Raw genomic sequence first — 9,226 nt, forward strand, 5'->3', positions numbered from 1 at the left:
GTTCTTCAAGATGGCCCAGCCTCCCCACTTAATTGATGGGAAAACAGACCTCTGACCCGGTGGTACCCTGGCTAACCCTGCTCATGGGCCGGGATGGTGCAGGGACGCCGGGATGCCATGCCCCTAGTGAGAAGTAGGACAGGGCGCTGGCGGCAGCTGCGTCTACCCAGACCTCCACTTCTGGGTGCTGAGATCGGATACCATTGGCATTTGCAAGGCAACAAAAGGTCGTCTCTGGGTCTTTGCCCCTCTCCTTTGCGTTTATTGCGATTTAGAAGCTGCCAAAGGTATCTTTAAAAGATGTAGAGGTGAGCTTGGCAGGATTCAAAAGCCGCAAGAGGGTTGGAGATGAGATATTTTTGTCCAAACAAGATGACATAACAGAGGTCAAGAGGTTAAAAGAATTTCCCAAGTAGTAGCCCTGCCAGCTCTCCTATTTAGTTTTCTGGAAGACTTCAATTCCTTCGGGCATGCAATAAAATACTTCCTATTTTCTAACTCGATTATAGGGCAAGGGTTCAGGGAATGTTTTTCAGTCTTGTTATTTCTTCAAAAGCTGAGAAAAAGGAAACTAAAAGGGATTTTTAATAACAGATTCTCTTACAGTTTAAGAGCCACACACAATTATCCACAAGTTTACTTATACCTTCTCCTCAAATTTATAACACCGGAATAGCTTCTGTGCTTTGCAGATGAAACGGAGCAGGACCCTACGGTCCCTGCCCCTCACCCCATGTCCTCAGCCCGCCTTTTGTCTGTGGAAAAACTTTAGCCAAAGAATAAGTTTAATCAGAGAAGTGAGAAAATGCAGAAACAAAGGAAAACAGTCAAAGGAGACCAAATAGTACTAGTTTAGTCATTAAGCATAGTCAAGGATCTTTAGTTCCTTCTCAAGGGCTATAGATAATATTCTGAGCCATATCCTGTGAGCTGTCTTACAGATACTGAAATCCCCACCAGGTGGAAGAAGTTAACTACATGATGATCAGACTGTAGCCATGACATAAGCTGCCACAATTCCAAGAACTGGCCTCAAAGACATGGAAACACTGGAACTGAAGATTAACTGTTCTTAAAACAACCAAGATGACGCTGATCAGACCACCGCATTACTGGTTTCAAGATGACTGTCAGAACTGACTGTGCTGTTCTGCTCCCGCCTATGCAACCCTGAAACTCCCCTTTAAAAGCCCCTGTCCCCTGAGAGCAATCGGGAGTTGGTTCTCGGACAGGAGTCCACCCTCTCCCCCAGTTGCCAGCCTCCGAAATAAAGCAACCTTTCCTTTCCTACCAACACTCATCTCTCGAGAATTGGCTTTCCAGCGGCAAGCAGCCGGACCTGGGTTCGGTAACACAGAGAGGATGAAGAAAGCCAGGACTGTGCCCAGCCTCTAGGATCCTGTCAGATGAGTAGCTAATATAACGAATACCAGTAGCTAGCTTTTAACTCTATGTTGTAGGTAACAACTGTAAGCATTTGACAAGTATAATCCCATTTAATTCTCACAGCAACCTGGTGAAGTAGGTTATCCCTATTTGCAGAGGCGGAGTGACTCACATACTACCAGCAAGTGATGGAGCCAATATTATAAACACAAGGTCTGTCTTCAGAGCCTGCACCTAAGTAACTTACCTAAAATCACAGTTAAGTGATAGAACCGGAACTTGAATTTAGGCCCTCTTTCTTCAAATCCCTGTTGCAGCCTCTATACCAGCTGTTCTCAAATTTTTTTGTCTCAGGACCCTTTATACTTTTAATTATTGAGAACTCCATAAAGAGTGTTTATGTAGATTGTATCTATCACTATTTACTAGATGTTGAAACCGAGAAATTTAAACATTTAATTCATTTAAAAATAAGAAAATCCATTTTATGTAAATATTTTTACAGAAAAATAACTAGTTTCCAAAATAATTGTTTAAAAACCAGAGAAAAGGATGACATTGCTTTACATTTTTGTAAATTTCTTTAATGTCTGGCTTGATAGAAAACCACTGGATTCTCATATCTGCCTCTGCATTCAACCTGTTACAATTTTAGTTTTGGTTGAAGTATATGAAGAAAATCCAGCCTCACTCCACTGTGTAGTTGAAGAAAGAAGGAATCTTTTAATGGCCTTTTCAGATAATTCTGGAGTGTTCTTTTTACTACTACAATAAAATTCAACAAATGGTAGGTTCTTAAAAGTTAGTTGCAATGTGGAATCTGAAAACATATTAGTGAATTTTTGTACTCTGATACTTTAAAACCCATTGGTCTTGGGCTTCCCTGGCAGTCCGGTGGTTAAGACTCTGCGCTTCTGCTGCAGGGCGCGTGGGTTCGATCCCTGGTCAGGGAAGTTCCACATGCCGCAAGGTGCGGCCAAAAAACAAAAAAAAACCCACCATTGGTCTATCTTGCACTTTGAATAGATCTTTTACCCATGCATGACTGATGACATCATGCATTGGTCATTTGTAAAATATCAGTTTACTGAGCTATGCAGCCTTTCAAATGTTAACATATTTCACTATTTTTTAATTACCACCAATCTAATTAGAAGTCTTTTAAGTATTAGGAAGCTGTCAAGCTCATAGCAGATAAAAGTCTTCCAAAATTCTTTTTCCTGTAAAAGTCTAATTTCATTATTGGCAACAAATACTGTCAGTTGTTTTCCTTGAAGTAACAATCTCACTTTTTCTAGAAAAGTTCTGCCAAATACCTAAATCTGCATAGCCACAGTTTGTCTGTCGTTTGTACTTTCAACTAAAAATGATGTTCCATGAAAAAAAGAGTAGCTAGTTCAGTTACCAAGTCAAATAATGTCACGTGCTTTTTCCTCAAGAGACCAGCTGCAATATATTGTGATTTACAGGAAAAATATTTGGTCATTCAGATGAATGTATGTATTAATTCACAATTCCTAGCTCACAGCTCCCAAAACCCTTGGACTTTCCTGAGCTATAAAAGCAGTGAGATAATATTTGGTCTCTTGTCCTCAGGTCCTGAAAACGCTTCAGGGAAAGTGACTTTTGGATCCCACAGAAGGAGGGAGGCTGCTTGCCAGGAGAGCCAACCATGTGATTAGAGGGTGGGACCTTTCAGTCCCAACGCCCAACCTCTGGAGAGGGCAGAGTGGCTGGAGGTTGAATCCATTGCCAACGGCCAGTGACTGAGTCATGCCTTTGTAATGAAGCCTCACTAAAAATCCAAAGGACGGGCTTCCCTGGTGGCGCAGTGGTTGAGAGTCCGCCTGCCGATGCAGGGGACACGGGTTCGTGCCCCGGTCCGGGAAGATCCCACATGCCGCGGAGCTGCTGGGCCCGTGAGCCATGGCCGCTGAGCCTGCGCGTCCGGAGCCTGTGCGCCGCAACGGGAGAGGCCACAACAGTGGGAGGCCCGCGTACCGCAAAAAAAAAAAAAAAAAAAAAAAAAAAAAAAAAAATCCAAAGGACAAGGTTCAAAGAGCTTCCAGGTTGGGGAACATGTGAGGACTGGGGAGAGTGGTACACCTGGAGAGGGAACGGAAGGTCCACCCCCTCTCCCCAGGCCATGCCCTATGTATCTCTATCATTCATCTGGCTGTGGTTTTAGATCATTTTATAATAAACTGGTAATCTAGTAAATAAATGGGTTTATCCTGAGTTCTGTGAGCCGTGCTAGAAAGTTAATTGAAGCCAAGGAGGAAGTCATGGGAACATCTGGCGTATAAGAATTGCTTGTTGGTGTGTGGAGGCCGCTACACACACATTGGAATTGGGTCCAGGAATGCTTTTCCCCAGTGTACTTCAGCCCGCAGAATTGTTTCATGCATACTAATCATTCTGTCACATAGAATGTGAAAAAGGTGTGAACTCAAGGGTTACGAGTTAATAAAATTAATAATTTTAACTCTTCATGAAGTATATTTTTAAGTGAAACTGGCACTGTTTTTATTACAAATTCATGGCAGTGGACAATACAGTGACTGGTAGAACAATTTGTTTCCACTGCCTTAATTCCTGGTAAGGTGCCAGCAATTTTACCCACCACTGCTTTTCCATCAACAGTGCAAATGTCAACAGCATAGCAAAAAAGGCAAATCATGTCCTGGTACAATTAAGAAAACAATTTTGATCTTGTGACCCCTAAAGGGGTCTCTGAGACTCCCAGCCTCCATGGACCACCCTTTGAGAACTACAACAATTAAATGTGCCTAATTTGGGGCTTGGAATAAAAAAGCAATGAATAACACAATACCTACCCTGAAGGAGTTCACAGTCTCAATAGGGAACACAAGCAGGTAAACAAATAAATATATCTTGTTGAACACAGATGTAGAGAACAAATGTATGGACACCAAGGGGGAACGGGAGGTGGAGTGGGATGAACTGGGAGACTGGGATTGACACATATATAAACACTACTATGTATAAAAAAGACAACTAATGAAAACCTACACTATAGCCCAGAGAACTCTACTCGGTGCTCTGTGGTGACCTAAAAGGGAAGGAAATCCAAAAAAGAAGAGATATATGTAAAAAAAAAAAAAAAAAAAAAAAAGAAAAGCACAGGAATATGAACATTTCTTCATATTACCATGACAATAAATACTCTGGGTTCAAACCTCAAAAAAAAAATAAAGAAATATATCGCATTGACTGCTACAACAAAGACAGAGACCAGATACACCAATAGTTACAAGAGAGGGAGTAATCTCATGTCCAGGCATACCTCCAGAAATTCTCCTTCAGTAGGTCTTCGGTGGGATTCAGGAATCTGCATTCTGAACAAGCCCTCTTGGTGATCTGGACGCAGACAGCATGAGATCCACACTTTGAGAAACACTGCCTTAAGAAGTATAAATTCTAGGTTTCCAAGAAGGCCCAGCAGGTAGATAGTTTCAGAAAGAGAATATCTTATGATATCTCTCAAAAAACCACCAGTTGGGCTTCCCTGGTGGCACAGTGGTTAAGAATCCGCCTGCCAATGCAGGGGACACGGGTTCGAGCCCTGGTCCGGGAAGATCCCACATGCCGCAGAGCAACTAAGCCCGTGCGCCACAACTACTGAGCCTGCGCTCTAGAGCCTGTGGGCCACAACTACTGAAGCCCGCGCACCTACAGCCCGTGCTCCGCAACAAGAGAAGCCACCGCAATGAGAAGCCCACGCACCACAATGAACAGTAGCCCCCACTCGCCGCAACTAGAGAAAGCCCGCGTGCAGCAACGAAGACCCAACGCAGCCAAAAATAAATAAATTAATTTTTTTAAATAAAGAAAGAAACCACCAGTTAATTTCACTGGCTATTGCTGTTGCAGTGGTATATCAAATCTTTTACCAGAAAAAGGCTTAAAAGGTAAAATCTGAAACAAAGTCTATTTTTTCCCTTTCAGTGCTCTAGTGCAGGAGGCAACAAACTTTCTTCTGTAAAGGGCCAGATAGATATTTTAGGCTGTGTGGGCTGTAAGCTTTCTGTGGTATCTAATCAGTTCTGCTGTAACACAAAAGCAGCCAGAGACAGTATGTAAACCAATGGTTGTGCCTGTGTCCCAATAAAACTTTATTTACAAAAACAGGCAGTAGGTTAAATCTGGTCTCTGGTGGTAGTTTGCTGACTCCATGCTCCAGTGCAAAAGATAATGCTAATGGCCAGTAAGCTGCCTAAAGAGCAAAAGCAACAGTCTAAGGGTCATGAAACAACTGGATTTCACATCTAAAGTCGGAATAATTGTTAGGCATCAATTCTGAATTCCCATTCCTTTCCAGAATAAATCATATTTCAATATTCAAAAGGTATTGTGTTGAGTGTCTATCAAGGCTTTAGGTGCTACGAGGATACATAGTTTTTGGAGACAGAAGTTCTCAACCCCTGGTGGACACGTCGGCATCAAAAGTCGAGAAAACTCCGCAGTTGTTTCTGACGATCTGACAATAAAATAACAAGACCAGGCTGTGACAGTGATTCTCAAACTCTAATGAATAGAAGGGTATGCTAAGTAGATTCTTTAAATTTCAGATCCAAACCCAAGATAGTTAATCAGAGGGGTCATGAATCTACATTTTAAGCAAGAACAGGCTGCTGCTGTGTGGCAAATACCACTTACTGACTTTGTTTATAAAAGAATGTTAGGGCTTCCCTGGTGGCGCAGTGGTTGAGAGTCCGCCTGCCGATGCAGGGGACACGGGTTTGTGCCCCGGTCCGGGAATATCCCATATGCCGCGGAGCGGCTGGGCCCGTGAGCCATGGCCGCTGAGCCTGCGCGTCTGGAGCCTGTGCTCCGCAACGGGAGAGGCCACAACAGTGAGAGGCCCGCGTACCGCAAAAAAAAAAAAAAAAAGAATGTTAGAACTAGAGGAACCATAGAGACATCAGTGTGATGTTCTCTTCCAGCCCAAAGTTGGTGATTTTTATAAGTCCATAAGCCATTCATAAAAATGCATTTTATTACTTTATAGCCACAACTGAATAGTTCCTGCCCTCAAGCTGAATAATCTTAGTTTTTTTTTCCCACTTTGAGGAAAGTGACTTGCCTCTGTCTCACTTCCATTGAAGACTGGTTTGAGCTGATAACTTCAGTTGAAGCTGTGCAGCAAGGTGTCTCCTTGGGCCCCTGGAGGTTTCCATCAAGCCAAGGTTTCCTCTTGGCTAGGGTTGTCGAATTGAGCATATGTAAATGTAGCAAATGCAAAAGTAAAACACAACACTTTTAGGAAACAATAAGAGAAAATCTTCAGGAACTGGGGGTAAGCAATGAGTTCTTAGAGACTTGACACCAAAAGTTCTCAGAAGGGGGGGCTTCCCTGGTGGCGCAGTGGTTGAGAGTCCGCCTGCAGATGCAAGGGACACGGGTTCGTGCCCCGGTCCGGGAAGATCCCACATGCCGCGGAGCGGCTAGGCCCGTGAGCCACGGCTGCTGAGCCTGCGTGTCCACAACAGGAGAGGCCACAACAGTGAGAGGCCCGCGTACCGCAAAAAAAAAAAAAAAAAAAAAAAAAAGTTCTCAGAAGGAAAAACTGATAAATAGGATTGCATCAAAATTAAAAACTTTTGCTCTGTGAAAAACTCTGTTAAGAGGATGAAAAGACAAGCGACAGACTGGGATAAAATACTTGCAAAGCACCAATCTGACAAAAGACCAGTATCTAGAAAACACAAAGAATTCTTAAAACTCAGCAGTGAAAAGACAAACAATGGAACCCAAATTTGGTTTCAATATCATTCTTCAATAAGAGGGACCAGGGCTTCTTGGAGGAGCAACTGATTCTAGCACTAGAACAGGAAATATGCAGGATGAACCTGAAGAATCACGTATTGCCAGAAAGTGAGGAGGGCTCCAAAAAAAAAAAAGCCCCACACAATCATGGGGGTATGTCAAAAGGACACAACTGAAAGAGCTCCCAATGGCCAAAGCAAGACATTCTGAGCAACAAAATAAATAAGGTAGCCTTAGATCATAACACAAAGTATAAAATAAGTTTCTATGGGTCCATACAGATATAAATGACTGATTAAACAAATAAATAAATGGGAGAGAATGACCAAATCTACCTTGCAGGTAAATTCCAAAGAATTATCGTAGATAAACACCCTCAACGACATGGAGGATAACTCCCCATCCCCTAAGTGTGGAGCTGCAAATGGGGACTTCCAAAGAATACGGTACAAAAGGGGGGAAAAAAGAAATAGTAACTGTGTAGTGGAGAAACCTGACAGACTCTACCTCAGCCAGGTGATGAAGGTTAACATCAACAGTATAAGCTATGTAGACAGTATATACATTTGATATATGATGAGAAAGGGCACTTACCTCTGTGGTCTTCCTCCCCAAAACCCAAGCCCCACTGTAATTATGAGAAAAGCATCAGACAAATCCCAGTTGAGGGGCCTTCTACAAAATATCTGACCTGTACTCCTCAAGACTATCAAAGTCATCAAAAACAAGGAAAGTCATGGGAGTTCCCTGGTGGCCTAGTGGTTAGGATTCCAGGCTTTCACTGCCATGGCCTGGATCCAATCCCTGGTCGGGGAACTGAGATCCCACAAGCCATGCAGCGTGGCCGAAAAAAACAAAAAAACCGGCACAGCCAAGAGGTTCCTAAGGAGATATGATGACTGAATGCAATACGGTATCCCGAATGGGATCCTGGAAGAGGAAAACGGTGTTAGGTAAAAACAAAGGAAATCTGGATCAAGTATGGACTTTAGTCAACAAGAATGTATCAATACTCATCCATTAACTGTGACAAACATACAACACTGATTTAAGGTGTTAATAACAGGGTGTGGGGTATATGGGAACTCTGTAGTATCAACACAATTTTTCTGTACGTCTAAACTATTCTACAATAAGAAGTCTATTGAAATAAACCCAGTTAGGGCTTCCCTGGTGGTGCAGTGGTTGAGAGTCCGCCTGCCGATGCAGAGGACACGGGTTCATGCCCCAGTCCGGGAAGATCCCACATGCCGCAGAGCGGCTGGGCCCGTGAGCCATGGCCGCTGAGCCTGCGCGTCCGGAGCCTGTGCTCCGCAACGGGAGAGGCCACAGCAGTGAGAGGCCCGCGTACCGATACATACATACATACATACATACATACATACATACATACATACACACATACATACATACACACATTCATACATACATACATTCATACATACATTCATACATACATACATACATACATACATCATACACACATCATACATCATACACACATCATACATCATACATACATACATACATCATGCATACATACATACATCATACATACATCACACATACATTCATACATACATACATTCATACATACATACATTCATACATACATACATTCATACATTCATACATACACACATACATCATACCTACATCATACATACATACATACATACATACATACACCCAGTTAGCAAGTGGGCAAAAGACACACAGAGACATTTTACAGAAGAGAATACACAGATGGCAAATAAGCACATGAAAAGATGTTCAACATCATTAACCATTAAGGAAATGCAACTTAAAGCACCATGAGATATCACTACCTACCCACCAAAATGGTTAAAATAAAAAATAGCGACACCACCAAATACTGGCAAGAATGCAGAGAGACTCATACGTTACTGGTGGGAATGTAAAATGGTACAGCCACTCTAGAATAGTTTGGTAGTTTCCAAAAAATTAAACATGCAAGTATCATATGACCCAGAACTACACTCCTGGGCATTTATCCCAAAGAAATGAAAACTATGTCCACACAAAAACC

At 42.6% G+C, this 9,226-nt stretch overlaps 1 long non-coding RNA gene across 1 annotated transcript; it reads left to right on the forward strand.

The window, feature by feature from the left end:
• The first annotated feature begins 1,932 nt into the window (after window positions 1-1,932).
• Window positions 1,933-3,610, forward strand: LOC308608125. Its single transcript, XR_014014091.1, has 3 exons — window positions 1,933-2,173; window positions 2,983-3,209; window positions 3,447-3,610. It is a non-coding gene; the product is annotated as an uncharacterized lncRNA (long non-coding RNA).
• Window positions 3,611-9,226: the final 5,616 nt, after the last annotated feature.

Source organism: Mesoplodon bidens (genome assembly GCF_964165515.1).
Source record: "Mesoplodon bidens genome assembly, chromosome: 20".
Classification (NCBI taxonomy): Eukaryota; Metazoa; Chordata; class Mammalia; order Artiodactyla; family Ziphiidae; genus Mesoplodon; species Mesoplodon bidens.